Genomic DNA, 14,396 nt, shown 5'->3' with positions numbered 1-14,396 from the left:
AAAGAAGTATAGTCTTCCTCTATAGATAATAGACAATCTTTACCATCCCTTCCAACCTAAACCATTCTATGATTCCTGCCTCCTCCTAGCTACTCCTGACTTTCATAGAACACAGCTTCATGTTTCTTCATCCTTATATGTATCAAAGGAAACCATTAACATCCACATCTGATCCACTGGAAAAAAGATCTTCAGATCATTTGGTCTAGTCCAGGTACTTCATAGACTAATTATGAATGGAAGAGGGTGTAGATCCATGAGCACAAGCCTTGAGATGCCAGTGGCTTCTGGGATCAGAGCACAGGCCCTAGCCTGTTTTTTTTTTATGAACATAGGCATAAGTATTATATCTTTAATCATTATTTTTTTTGCTTCTTTGCATACCAGCCAATCCCATCCAATACTCTTTATCCACGCCATATCCCAGGAATGCTTTCAGCAATGCCTTACACAGTAACTAATTACACTTGTTGCTTCATCAAGCTTCACTGAGGAAAAGTAGCATATTATTACCAAGTTACTGAAGCAGCAGAAGCTGATAAATGAAAGAATTAATTCTTCGAAATTGTCTCAAATCAGTATTGCAAATATTATCAGCTTTGGCCTGTGGTAACATTGTTCGGTCCAGCCACTGCCTGACAGCCATCTGAGTGAGATCATTATCCAAAGACTTGTGGGAGAAGTTCATCTGCCCCAAGATTACCGCTATCAGTGTGAATGTTTCCATATGAGCTGAATGGCCCCACTCCTCCATACCCACACAAGGAACCAGACATTTTAATAGTGCACATCCTAAAGCAGACAGGTTTAGGTTCGGATACATTATACACATTTCATTATGTTGGCTCTAAAGGAAGCCATGAGTGACCAGCACAGCTGAAGATCCCTATCTTGGTGGGTATACCAGATCTGGCTTGACAGTTTTTCCGTAGTAGCCCTTGTTGTGCAATGCTTTGTATTTGGTGGGAAAGTTGTTGATAACACACAAGTGTTTTGGCTGAGCAGTGCTCTCACAGCATCTGCACCATCTCTCCAACATTCTCTCCTCACTTGCTCACCCCCTTCCGGGCGATGAGCAATACTCTGAGAGGTGACATAGCCTGGACAGCTGACCCAAACTAGTCAAAGGGATATTCCATACCATGCGACATCTGCTCACTAGTAAAAACTAAGAGAAAGGAGGGGTAGGAAAAGGGAAGTCATTGTTATTACATTTGTCTTCAAGAGCAACGACCGTGTGTACAGAAGCCCAGGTTCCTGAGAAGTGGCTAGACATCACCTGCTGATGGGAAATAGAGAATAAATCTTGTTTTCCCTTGCTTTTGCGTGTGACCTTAGATTTTGCTTTATTAAACTGCCTTTAACTTCACCCATGAGGATTTTTCCATCTTATTTTCTACCTGCCCTGCCATGTTGAGGAGAGGAGTGATAGAGCAGTTTGGTGGACACCTGGTGTGGTGAGCTGTACATCTCTCTTCTGCTTGATCCCCATCAGCATAAACTCCTCTCCTTTGGTGAAAAACTGTCATAACACCTGGGGCCAAAGGGTCCTGCCACAGTGGCAGTCACTCTGGAGTGCTGGCAAGGAAGCACAAGAGATGCACCCTGCAGCGCCAACCTCTTCCTCTGCTCTGACCACCTCACCAGCTCCTATGCCAGGCAAACTCCCTGAAACACAGGACTGATGTCTTCAAGTATACTCTGTGACAAGCACTCTAGCATTTATCTTCAAGTACATCTGGGCCGGGAACTTATTTGGCATTTCCCCAGTGGACTCTTGAACACACAGAATTCATAGACGTATCAAATTTGCCTTTTTCCTGTCCAGGTCTCCACCATTAAACACACTGAGCAGACTTTCAATACCATCCAAAAGCAATCAATTTCCTTAAAAAAAGTTCCTCAGACTATTTAAACTAAATCAAACTTGTACTGGACTATGTAAATAGCATCATTATGCCTTGTTCCTATAAAAGCTGTAAGTATTGAGAGACTTGTTGTTTGCCCAGGAGGTAAAGTCTGTGCCAGGCAGCACAAGGAAGGCTGCCAGACAGGAGGTGGACATGGCTACAGAAACAGTCTTCTCCAGATCCGGCCTTTGAGACAGGTAAAAAAGGTTTCTGTGAGTGAAGGAAGTTTCCCATAGACGTTACATGTCAAAGGCAGGCAAATGCAAAGAGAGGCTGAATACTGCACTGATCTCACAGCTCAGATAAGTTACAGGTGCAAACTCTACGGTCCTTTGATGAAAACAAGGGAAGCCACAATAATTGTTAGCTCTTATTATGTCTGTCTGTCTCTCCTCATTTATGGAAAATTATTGATTTCTTTCAGGAGAAATTTAGATATTCCGCAATTTTTTCAGAAATTCACCACATTTCACCTGGAAATGCTACAGTGTCTTCTGGAGCTGTCTTTGATTTATTCCATTTTCCTACTGCTATCATCATCACGTACAGACCAGGTGGATTACATTGTGTGTGACAATTGTGAGCTACCTTTTGGGAACCCTGTTTATGGCACAAAAGGACAACACAACAGGAACTTGGGTCATGGAGGGCAATGAATGAAGTAGACTGCAATTTCGACAAATCTCTTCAACATATTTTCCAAATAAACATGTTTTTACTTTTCTGCCGGTATGTTTTTGTGTATAGCTATTTTCAAGAAGGAAACACTTCCCATGTGAATAAATGATAGATTTGGGAGAGCTCTAAAATGTTCTTTCTACCTCACCCCTTGCACTTACTTGGAAACTACTGTATCTTCTAACAACTTTATCCTTATATATACCACTTGATGAAAGGGTAGTTAGAGTTGTTGGCTGCTCCCTGGATAAAGCTCATAGTCAGGCATAGGAGTTCTCAGCCCCATTTTACAGATATTTAGAGAGAAACAAGACCACAAATGGTCAGGTCATACTTGCCAGTAAGGACTTAGGAACTATAATCTTGTGCTCTGGTTGAATGGTAGAGCCAACTAAGCTACATTTACAGTATTTCCTTCCTATCACGCATATTTCAGCCATAGTAAAAAAAGAAAAAAGGGCATCAAAACACAGCCAAGTTGTAAAATCTGACCATCTGCAGGGCGGATGGTGGAAAACCATTTTTATTTTGCCTTCAGAGGCATTTTTCCAAAGCTGTCAAACAACTATCACCAAAGACCACTAGATTATTTACTAGTCCAACATCTGTGAAGAAATAATTAGATTGTTAAAGGTAGGTTGTTAGTTACCGGCATTAACATTAATTGAACTACTCAGAATTATTTAGGAGCAAAGTCTGGCCCCACTGAAGTTAACGGGAGCTTTTCAATTAACTCTTGACTGACCTGATGGATTTGACTTGTGGCAGATAGAAAAATGAGGGGTTTCTGTTAAAGCCACATACTCACGAATGGAGACATCTGCTAGGAGGACAAGGTCTCAGAGAGGATACAGGCTGAGGAAGTATTTCAGACAACTTTGGGGTACTCAGTAAGATCTCATCCACTCCTGAAGAAGTGTTTACCTCTGTCTCTTTTCTGCTTGAACTGGAAATACACATTGGGGCACGGAGGTTCTGGCTTCTGTCAGCCTACACATCCTCACACTCACATCAGCATGAGGATCCATGCTGTGTTTTAAATATTTAGGTTTTAAATCCATCTGCCTGAGTCCAGTGCAGTCTTCGAGGACTATGAATCACAACATTTGGAGTCTGATCTGAGGTGTAAATCAGATCAGCCTGCAAGGTGCCCTAGCCCACCTTGGCCTTCAGTGGGATGTTCTCCAGCTGGAGCTGATGTACTTTTCATCTGATAACAAAAGCTTCTGTGGTGATTTGGGGACAGTAGGGATCAACCTGTCTGCGATGGAAGAACAGATGGAAAGGTGGCCCTTACACAGCTGAAATTCAGCCCATCACCCACAGTCCTGAAGCTTAGGAAAAAAAAACGCACTTTCACAGCCACATGTCAGAAAGACAGCAGTTAAATATTTGGTAGGTAATTAGGATTGCTGATATTTATACCATTATGGATCCAGGGAAAAGCGAAACAAGTGTGTGCCATATATTGGCTGATCGGAGATGATTATGTTTCTGTTGATGCTGATATTTCAGTGTAACGATTTGCCCTCTCCAGCCCCCTACTCCATGAAGTCTGCAGGTTTGACTGGGTCTTCTAGTGGAGAAGAAAGGGTCTAACCTTGCTGTCCCATGCAGCATGTAACACTAGGCTATCCAAATGGAAAACATTAGTTTCGCACTAATACAGACTTGGATTTCACTGTTAAGTTAAGAGTTAAACTTTTAGTTATTGGATCCCTTGTGTGACATAAACTATCATTATGAGATACATTTTCTTTCCATTATATTGTAATAAAACCCTCCTCCTTATAATATAAACATATACATTTCCTCCGAGGCATCCTATTTGCTAAAGAACATCATGGAAATCTAATCTCCTTTTAATCAATAAAACACCAAATGATGTTTCTATTTAATGCAAACTTTGCTTCTTACCATGTAATGAACCTGTTTCTATTAAGAATACAGCCATTAATGGAATAAGTAATGCATTACTACTATTACACTGCTAGAGTCAGGTTTCTCTTAGTATTTCCATTATAAACTCTGCTGTTTAAGAGTCCATTTCTATGAGCTGAAGTTTTTCTCATAAAATCCTTTTTTACTGCTTGAGGGCTTGGGGTTGGGGGCTTGGGTAAGGAAGAAGGTTGCAGTTGTCGTCATGTGCAAGGGCTCTTTCTTGCAAAGCCACAGACTCACTGTATGACCCTGGTCAAGGCATTTAACCTCTTAGAGCTTCAGTCAATCCAAATGGAAAATGGTCTGAAAAAGAGAGAAGCCTCAGAGACAAGAGAGATCCAATTTTAACTACATTTGAAAGCATGGCTCTAGGGAATGGTAATGGACTGGAGAGACTTTTGCTTTTGGGACATCAGTACAATTTATTGTAGGTCAGTAATGAAAAGAAAATGGAAACATGGCACTTTGCCAAGAATAATAAGTATGGGAGGGTCCTCAAACTATTTGTGATGGATGGCTATAAGAAGAGATAAACAGCTGTAATTTGGGAAAAGAAAAAAAAAACAAAAACCAAACCACTTAGCACCCAATCTATGCTTTTGTAAAGACACTCTTTATTCCCATGTTTTCACCAAGCTATTGCTGAAGGAAGTTCAAGACCTCTTTCTTCACAAGATGCTCACTCAGAATATTATATATCTTTATTGGGTTGTGGTTCATCTCTGTCATGCTGTTTCTATTATCTGATAAATGACAGGGCTTTCAAGAAACAGAACAAGAATCATATATTAGGAAACTCTGAGACATGTAATCACTGGTGCAGAAGTTGAAGGGAATTTGAGAATTAACAAACATTTTGATGAGCTGGCAGCAAAATAAAACAAGGGGCCAGACAATTCACAGATGAATTTTATGCTCACATCCCCATGAATTATGTTACCTCCTATGCAAACAGATTAGACTGGGAGATCAGATCCTCCACCAAGGCGTGAAGGACATGCCTACAGTGAAAAAGGTGTCTGTCTCTTGCATGGGTTGGTAATTAAGGCAGAAATGGTAGGGCAGTTTGGATTTTAAGCTTTTTTAACAGTTATAGCTTAAGCTAAAAAGGAAATATAGAGCTCTAGGTGCTTACTATAGCTAATGTTCAAGTTACCTTTCCTTTGTTCTTCTTCCAGCCTGAAGTGATAAACTTCTTGTAAAGCAGACATGAATAATATGGCTTCAGATGATACGATGAATCCTTGTTGCAGATGAACTGGGAAGGCCCAGTTCTCAACTCCTCTTTCTTTTCTCCCTCACACCTGAACAGAGGCACTGGATAAAGGTAAATATGGGCCAAGGAACACCTCAACAGAGGAGACCACAGCTCCAAACCCTCCTAGATAGCTAGGGCACCAGTCTGAAGAACACTTGCCCAACACCCCAGGAAGAACTGTTCTTCTTCAACTCTCAAGGCAAGGCTCTGAGGGTCAACAAAAAATCCTCTGTTGTTAATCCACTAATCATAGCGTATTTGCTGGGGCTTACTGCCATCTTCAGTTTTCAGTCAAAGCTAAGGCATAGGTGGCACCATGGCCTCTGAGTCTGGTGGTGGGGCGACGATTCCCAGGTCATGACCCTCAGAATTATTGTGTGCGTTGTCTATCCATGTATGTAGGTATAATTTCTTCCATTATATTCAGGTCATATTTCTGAGTTTCAATTCACATGTACAAGTGTAAGGAACACCTTTCTAAATTTGGCAGTAAATGGCACTTTCATCGGATTACCTGACTCTGGAGTCATAGATGAAACCTGACTTTATATACACAGAAGAAAAAGCAATATTAAGTGCCTCCTTTTGCAGCTGTGGGAACATGAAGCATGAACAATATTTAAGGTCATTTGGGATCCCCACAGTGGAGTCAGAAATCAAAGTTATTTCTCCTAACCCAAACAGAGAGCCTTAATCATGGGACATGTGAGGTAGGACATATGGCATGCAACATTCTTTGATAAAAAGACAGCAAAATTGTTTCCTGCACCTGAAGCTCAGGGTCTGGATGAAGGAACAGCCTGTATGTAAGGTCTCATTATCAGCAGTGACTGCACTGGTGGAGGGGGCAGGGAAGAAAAGAGCAGAGGAGGAAATTGGCAGAGAGAACCATCACATCCGGAGGCTTTATCCTAGCACAGGTAACACATTCTTATTTTCACATTTACTTTCTTGCCATGTTAGGGAAGGGGAAAATAGACATGCTTATTTCTCCTGCTCATTTTCCTGGGCCATCTGGTGCTGAAGCAGAGATGACATATCACTGTGAACAAGGGGAAGATGTCACAGTTTTAACTAATAGCTGTGGGAGGAAAATAATTATTTTAAAAGTATGTGGGCTGTACAGACCGTACTTGTTAAGTCAAACTACCAGGAAACTTATTTCAGACACAAAACATTTGATATCAAATGATCAGTAATGCTAGAGATCAGCAGTCCCAACTGTAAATGTCAGGCTCAGTTCTGCTCTTGCCATAACTGTAACTCAGGCATCACTTCACTGAAGCCAGTGTACAATCTCTTGGGTTTACTGGATCAAATAAGAATGAGAAATTATAGACAAGTCTATGCCACAGATTACTTGTACCATGTACATTAGTGATTGCAATCAGGTAGGGAAACAGGTCAGGATAAGAGGTGAAGCCAATAACATGACGTGTATCACCTTCTAAGCAATGACAAGAACTTATTGATTTAGCTCTGATACTTTCTGTATTGTTTCTGTAAAGTTCTCAGGGCATCTATGTACAATTTGAGCTCTACGTAATTTCATAATAAATAATAATTACACTTTGAGGTATCAGAAGTGTGAAGAGAAATGAAATACTTGTTCTACACAGGCATTGTCAGAAACAACCCTGTCACTGAATAGAAACAAGTGAAATTTTCAGTAGTCATTCAGCAGCTATAGGAACCTTTTGGAAAGATCTTGAAAACTATCTAATTTAGCTGAGAAACTTGCAAAATGCATGGAATTATAATTGAAAACAGGGCTTTTTTAAAAATCAAATGGAACAATTTGACTCATAAGTAGTCTTCTTTTTTGGAATGAAATGAACATTTCCTCTCCCTCCCCCCAAACAAATCTGTTTCATTGAAATGCTGGCATTTGAAAAATGTTGATAAACTCTAGTTACAATGAGAGCTAGTCAGAGAATGGAAACAGATTTGGTAAATAAATATAAACAAAACAGCTTGAATTTGATTCCTAGTATTTTGTGGAATTGTTTTGCTTGTTCTTTGTAAACAAGTAGAGCTATAACTTTGAGCATTCAAAAAACCAAATACAATGCCCAGAATATTTCCAAACTTGTGCCAGGATAAAATAATAATAATAATCATCATTATTCAGTAATCCACAATGCGGTATCGTATCATTTTCCTGTTTAGAGCAGTCTTGTAATCAGATGGCAGCCAATCTCCCAATGGAAATAATGGATATGCACAACAATTTAAAAATGAAGGGCCTAACAATTGTTTTCTGAAAAACTTGTTGAACAATGAACATCGAATGCTCATAGAGACATTTGGATCATGTCTAATATCCTCAGATACAAAAGTAAGAATGCTTTCAACCTGTCCTCCTTTGCCATAAGTATTCATAGAAGTAGACAAATATCACACATCCTACTGTACATCGTCTCCTTACTCTATGAAAAAAAGATTGTTTCAGTGGTATTCTAGATAGGACTATGAATCAAGCTACACTGCAAGAATATGCTTTTAAGGGTTGTACACCCAGAATTATTTATCAACACTAGTTCAAAGGTATGTTTCATAACAAGGTACGTACCTAATTCAATAGGACTTTGCTAGAAGTTCCGCAGAGAAAGTCATAGATAAGACCTCCAGAGGATTTTGTTGCAAACATTGTACTTGGTTCTTTTTTGTGGAAGGGAGCTGCCATATCCAATTGGAAATAAAAGATGTCTATTGCAAACTTAATGCAATTTTATTGTAACTAAATTCAATCTCTTCATTTTTGATGCAGTAATGGGTCAGCAAAGAGAACTCAAGAGTGCAGCCTCAAACAAATAACATTCCTGTGGTCAGAGATGCCACCAGCAGAAGTACACTTAATATAAAAGAAATGTCTGAAAATTTGTTTAGAATATTTAAAAGAACAGTGCTTTTTTCAGTCACACAGAGACCTGCAAATATTCACCAACAAGCTGTTTCCCAGTCATCACTGCAAGCCCAAGCTTCAAGCAGAAAATTCGTGCCCTAGATAAAGAAGATCACTTCTCTAATGTTATTTTTTCTCCTTCCTCAAATAGGTTATACAGCAAATGCTCTACTTCAGTTGATTAAAACACATCATGCATAAGGGAGTGGGAGATACACATGGAGTCAGACCCTTGGTTTATGTAATCTCCATTGACTTCAGCAGAGTGACACCAATTTATAGCAGAAAAGGGTCTGCCTACAGACTCTTAAGGATTGACTGGTAACCTACAACATACTGTTTTCAGGGAATAAGGTATTTTTTCGAGAATGGTTCTTCCTATGTCTTGACTATGGGACAGAAACTTTGCTAACTGAGACAGGGGCTGCACTGTGGTATTTATGATACTCAAAAGGAAATACCTTGTATCTGAAATACTTGACAGTCCAATTTACATGTTTTTGGAACAAAAGAACCCTTTATTTACTGACAGAAAACTGCCTAGACATTTTAAAACCATTTTTTTAAAGGGAATTAATTTGAAAGTGCAAAGTAAGTGGATATTTCTCAACTGTTTTCCTCTTTTCCTTGTCTTGTCTTAGTCACTGAGAAGAAATAAAGGGAAGCAACACTTCAAATAGTAGAGATAATTAATAGCATCTCTATCCAGTTTCCAAGCCTGCATAGACAGCCTGGCTTGTGTCATAACTATCACAAGTTTATTTATAGTTCAGTGGTGTTATGAGAGGTCGAGCGAGGAAGAAGAAATTCTGATGAAACCACTAGGGAGACCAGTGAGGAATTTTGTTGTGTGGAGAGTGTTTTGGGGATTGGTTTCTGGTTTTGGTTTCTTTTAATGCTCTTTTCCAACATAGTGTACTTTGGAAGCTGTTCCTTCCTCTGATTTCTCCATGTTACTCCTTTGCGGCTGTTTTGGCAGTGATGCTCTGGAAAAGAGCAAATGCTGAAGCATTTTCTCAGCTGACATGACAGGTTGCCTGTGGTTTCTGTGTCTGTGGCTCTCGGTGAGTTAACAGAGACGGTCCTCTGGCTGAACACTGGGGACTCAGCCTCAAGAAGTGCTGACATCCTGCTGTCAAGAGTAGCTCTTCTAAAAAAAACACAACTACAGAAGCAATGAGCTGCACTGAGCTGAGAGGATGTATGGGCAGGCTTCTGCTCACTACAGTCCTTGTGGCTTGAGAAAGCAATTGTTATCATCATCCCAAAATACCAAGTCTTTTCTCCCATTCCCACACTCCCAGGAAGGCTAGTCCCTGCCTGCCAGGACTGAGGAAGGAGTTGTTCCCAGTTCCCCTCAGGACTGAATCAGTTCCTGCTTCTCTTCCTCCTCCAAGGCATGTCCTTCCATCAAGTGGGTGCTTGGGTGCTCTATAGAGGGATGGAGAAAGAGGAAATTTGAGGTAGAGGGTTGTAGTGAACCACAAAGACACCAAGACCACTGGGGAAAGTGTAGGCACAAACAGGGAAACACAGGTGTTCCTTTCATCGCACACTGGATCTGTCATGAAACAGAGCTCCTTCTGCAAGCTGGAACAGGGAAGATCAAGGACTCCCTTGAGCAAATACAGGACAACTTCCAAAGCATTGCATGAAAAGCATAGTCAGGGCATTGCTTCTTCAGCAAGGCAGTAACACAGTGGCAGCAGTTCAGAGATGGTTAATATATCACCTTCTAACTTGGATTGAATAGATTCACTTAGTGTATGCAGATATAAGTGAGGCTCAGTTTTCAATATTGGGCTGCCTATAACATATGACAGGGTCAACAGGCTGCTGCAGAGATCAAGAGAACAGATCAGCCTTCCAAAAATTCAATATTAATTATTGAATATTTATGTTTACCAAGGTGAATGAGTGATCAGAGTTTCTCTCCAAGGCTGTATATGAATCTTTGTGTTTCAAGAACAATATAAATCAAACGTTTTTATTTGTCATTTGTGTGAGAGGAAATTAACATCACAAGCATTATTAATAAAGGCATGAACAACAGAAAGAAGAGAGCAAGCAGAGCAGCTCACTCCCTACAAGTTTCTCTCCTGTATATTAAGTAGATTTATCGTATACCACTTCCCTGCTCTTCACACTTGTTTTCTTTTCTCTCTGGCAAATTTGGTCTTCAATAGCATTCACATGCCACAGGCTGATACACCTGCCCATAAGTCATAAAATTATAACCCCTTACAAATAACAACAAATTCATCCTTGCAGCATTCTTCGTATCAAAAGCTACCAGATCTGTTCTCCAGGGTGGCACTGGGGGAGGCAGACTGAGGTCTCAGGGATGGGTGAATGCACAAAATAACAACATGCCAGCACTAAAATAGAGGCTAAAGGACTGGTACAAAGAACGTGCAGAAGATGGTTATACAGACAAGACTTATTGATCACAATGGTCCTTCTGGCCTTCAGAATTCACTTAATAAAAGTTAACTCTCCTTGGCTTCAAGCCCTTTGGCCATACATCTCAGCCTGTTTCATAAAGGAAGTTATTGTCCTCAGCCTTACAAGTGAGGAAAGCGAGCAACAGAGAAATTAGGGGCCCAGCCTCAGGGATACTCAGGTGTTTGATTTTAACAGATTTCACCTAAAACTGCAAATCTGTCAGGTGTGTTGGCTCAAGAGCTTAACACTCAGATTTACAGTCCATTTGCTCAGGCTGAGAACAGAGGCTGTTGGGGGTAATGGGAAGGTGGAGGTGGCTGATGATGTCCACCCACTTTGATTCCTTTGGGTGATTGACAAGTGGACACAAACCCCAATGCTTGAAGGCAAACCCAGACCCAAGGAGCTGAGAACAAGTGTCACAAGTAAATCATCGCCTGCCTGGGTGAAGACATGAATATTTGGCATAGACACCCAGAGGTGCAGATGGAAGTCTCCACTCGCAGCCTCTAAAGGCCCATATCAGGAAGGGAAGAGATGCAAGTGGCAATTTGGACCACCCTGAGGACTGTCCCTGGGCAAGAGTCACTCTTTTCAGCACTCAACAGTGTAAAACCTGCCTTTGAAAAAAAAATTCTTGTCTAAAGCATTGCTGTTGATGAGGTGTGACAGCTGGAGAGGTGGTGGTTTCCTTAAAATGGGCTGGAGAAATTATGTTTATTCAACAGTCAGTTTTTCCAGTGTTCTATTTCCTTTTAATCCTGTTTTAAAATATGATTTTGTTCTGTCTTCTCACCATTCCCTACAAAAAGTCCAAACAAGTCATCCTACCACCAAAATAGCTTTTTGCCTTCTGTCTCCCACTGCTTGCACCCTTCAAATTCCCAGAATGGGTTTGTGTCCAATGAGCAGATGAGCCTCCAGCTATGAATATAAAATGTCAATGGCTGCTGAGAAATTTTCTCTCATGCTCTTCACAGTACTTACTGTGCAATATTGATATATTACAATATTACACCTAATCATAATTAACAACGATACTTTGCAGCATCTACATGGCTCTTCACACCTTTAAAGTGCTGTGCAAACACTCATTAATTAATCTTTGCTTTGGAGATCCTGTACAGCAGCCTCTTCCACAGGGCACCAAGAGCCAGTCCTTGGGAGCAGAGCTGTTCTTGCCTGGGCATATCAGCTGCTGGAGGCTGCTTGTGGAGTTGGAAACTGCTCCTGCTGGGGAGGTTCAGCTTCCCACTTCTGGGAGGTACTGAGAGCTGCCTTTCTGTCCCCAGCAGAGATATGAAACAGCAAAATCCCACAGGAACAGGCCTTATAAACAAGAGGCAGGCAAGTGGTGGTGATGCTAACTGCTCTTAGACCCCAGTGCTGGTGCTGGTCCAGCTTGGTGACCAGAAGCCATCTAATAAAGGTTAGTGCCTTTTCTTGGGTCAGACCAAATCCTGAATGCTCATGAGCCCAGGGTGCCGATGGCATAGCACAAAGCAATGGATAAGGAAGGAGAGGGAGGTGGCAGTGGGGGCAGTCAGTGGAATGGGGCAGGAGAAGGCCACCAACACGGAAGCTGCTCCAGGAGTACACTGCTGCAGCTGCCCCTTCCAGATGTCCTTCACACACCATTCTCCACTGTCTGTGTTTGGTGCCTGGGGAGGATTTCTCTGCAGTTTGTGTTTTCGAGGTGAATGGCGGCTACATTTTTTGTGTCTCGCACAGCCCATTCAGTGCTGGTATCTCTGCCTGGATGAAATACGTCTTTTCTCAGTTCTTTCACTGTCTTGCTCTGAAATCTCCCATCCCTCTGAAGAGCTCAGTAACAGCTTGCTTCATCTTCCTACTGTCAGCACTCTGCTTTGACCCTTTAATCAGGGGACTTGGCTTTTATCTGGAAGACATATGCCTTAGGTGTCTTGTATAAGGTGCCACACAAAGCAAATTCAGCCAGGCCTGCCAATAACACATCATCTAACCAGATGGGGATAAACAGACTTGAATTCATTTGCTCCCTCTTCTCTACTCAGTAGTAGCAAGCACCAGAGAAAAGGCTGTTGCTAGCTTTGGATAATGTCTCTGGGTACAGGGGTTTTGTTCTTTCCATTTGAGGAGAGCTTAGGTCAGCTTCACAGCTTCTTTCAATTAGAAATGGCTGGCGTTAATGAAACATGAAGCCTTTTGCCACTTGTCCCTATGACATTGCATGTACCAAAAAATGAATGGTGTCATGGAGGGTATTTTTTTAAAAATCAGTGAAATCTCGGTGGTGCTTTTTTTGTACAATTTGGACAAAACAGGGAGGAAGTGTGAGCCCCCCTGGGCACAGATGTATGGTTTGTGTTGAATTGTCAACATAGAAGTGACCAAGTTCATTTTTCTCCTTTCGTGACCTCAGCAAGATTGATATCTAGATCTCATCAGCTAAAGTGAAAGAGTTGTTATTACAGAGCCTGGAGCAGAGCTGACACACTTGCAATGAATGAAGCTGTTTCTGGCTTAGGGAATTCAAATGGCCAGGCCAGGGACATGCTCTATAAGGTAAGAGCAAAGATACAAGCATTCTGACAGACAAAATGGGTCTTAGCCAGTCAAAAGATCAAAGAAACACTTCTGAGGGCAACTTTTCTTCTGAAAGTGCTAATTGGAATATCTGATAATGGCTTCATTATCTTCCCCCCATACCCCTTAAAGCCATTATCCTTCTCTTTGCGTTCTCTCCACTAAAATTATCCATTTTTCTCCTTGGGAAATCTAAAGAATGGCAGAACATTCTTAACACATCTTTTCGAAGCAAACAGATTTGATCTAGTTAAGAGCAAAGAGACATGGAGACGGTTGCCTTTCTGCAAGAGGACATACTCTTGCAGAAAGGGTATGTCCCCTCACGTAACAAAGCCTACTGACTCCCTACATTATAGTCCTTGCAGACTATTCCCTGCATTACACTCTTTGCCATGGTCATGTTTGATATCCAATTGTAAGACATGGACAGTGACATGTTATGAAAAGTCCCTGACAGAAGCATGGCCACAGGGTGAGTGACAAAGCTTGGTATTTATGATTGGATATAGGCGATAGGTGATGCAGAAGGAGACATTGTCAGTCTGGAATCTGTACAAATGGTGATTGTGAGGAGCTTGTATTTTTAATAAAGCAAAGTGCTTGCTCATTTACTGTTTGGGATTACAGGCACACAGAGATTAGGACCCTGATCAGACACCCACTGAAGTCAAGGGGGGAAAAGATTGCA

This window comes from Cuculus canorus, chromosome 2 (genome assembly GCF_017976375.1).
Source record: "Cuculus canorus isolate bCucCan1 chromosome 2, bCucCan1.pri, whole genome shotgun sequence".
Classification (NCBI taxonomy): Eukaryota; Metazoa; Chordata; class Aves; order Cuculiformes; family Cuculidae; genus Cuculus; species Cuculus canorus.
Note: the sequence above shows the minus strand (reverse complement) of the source record.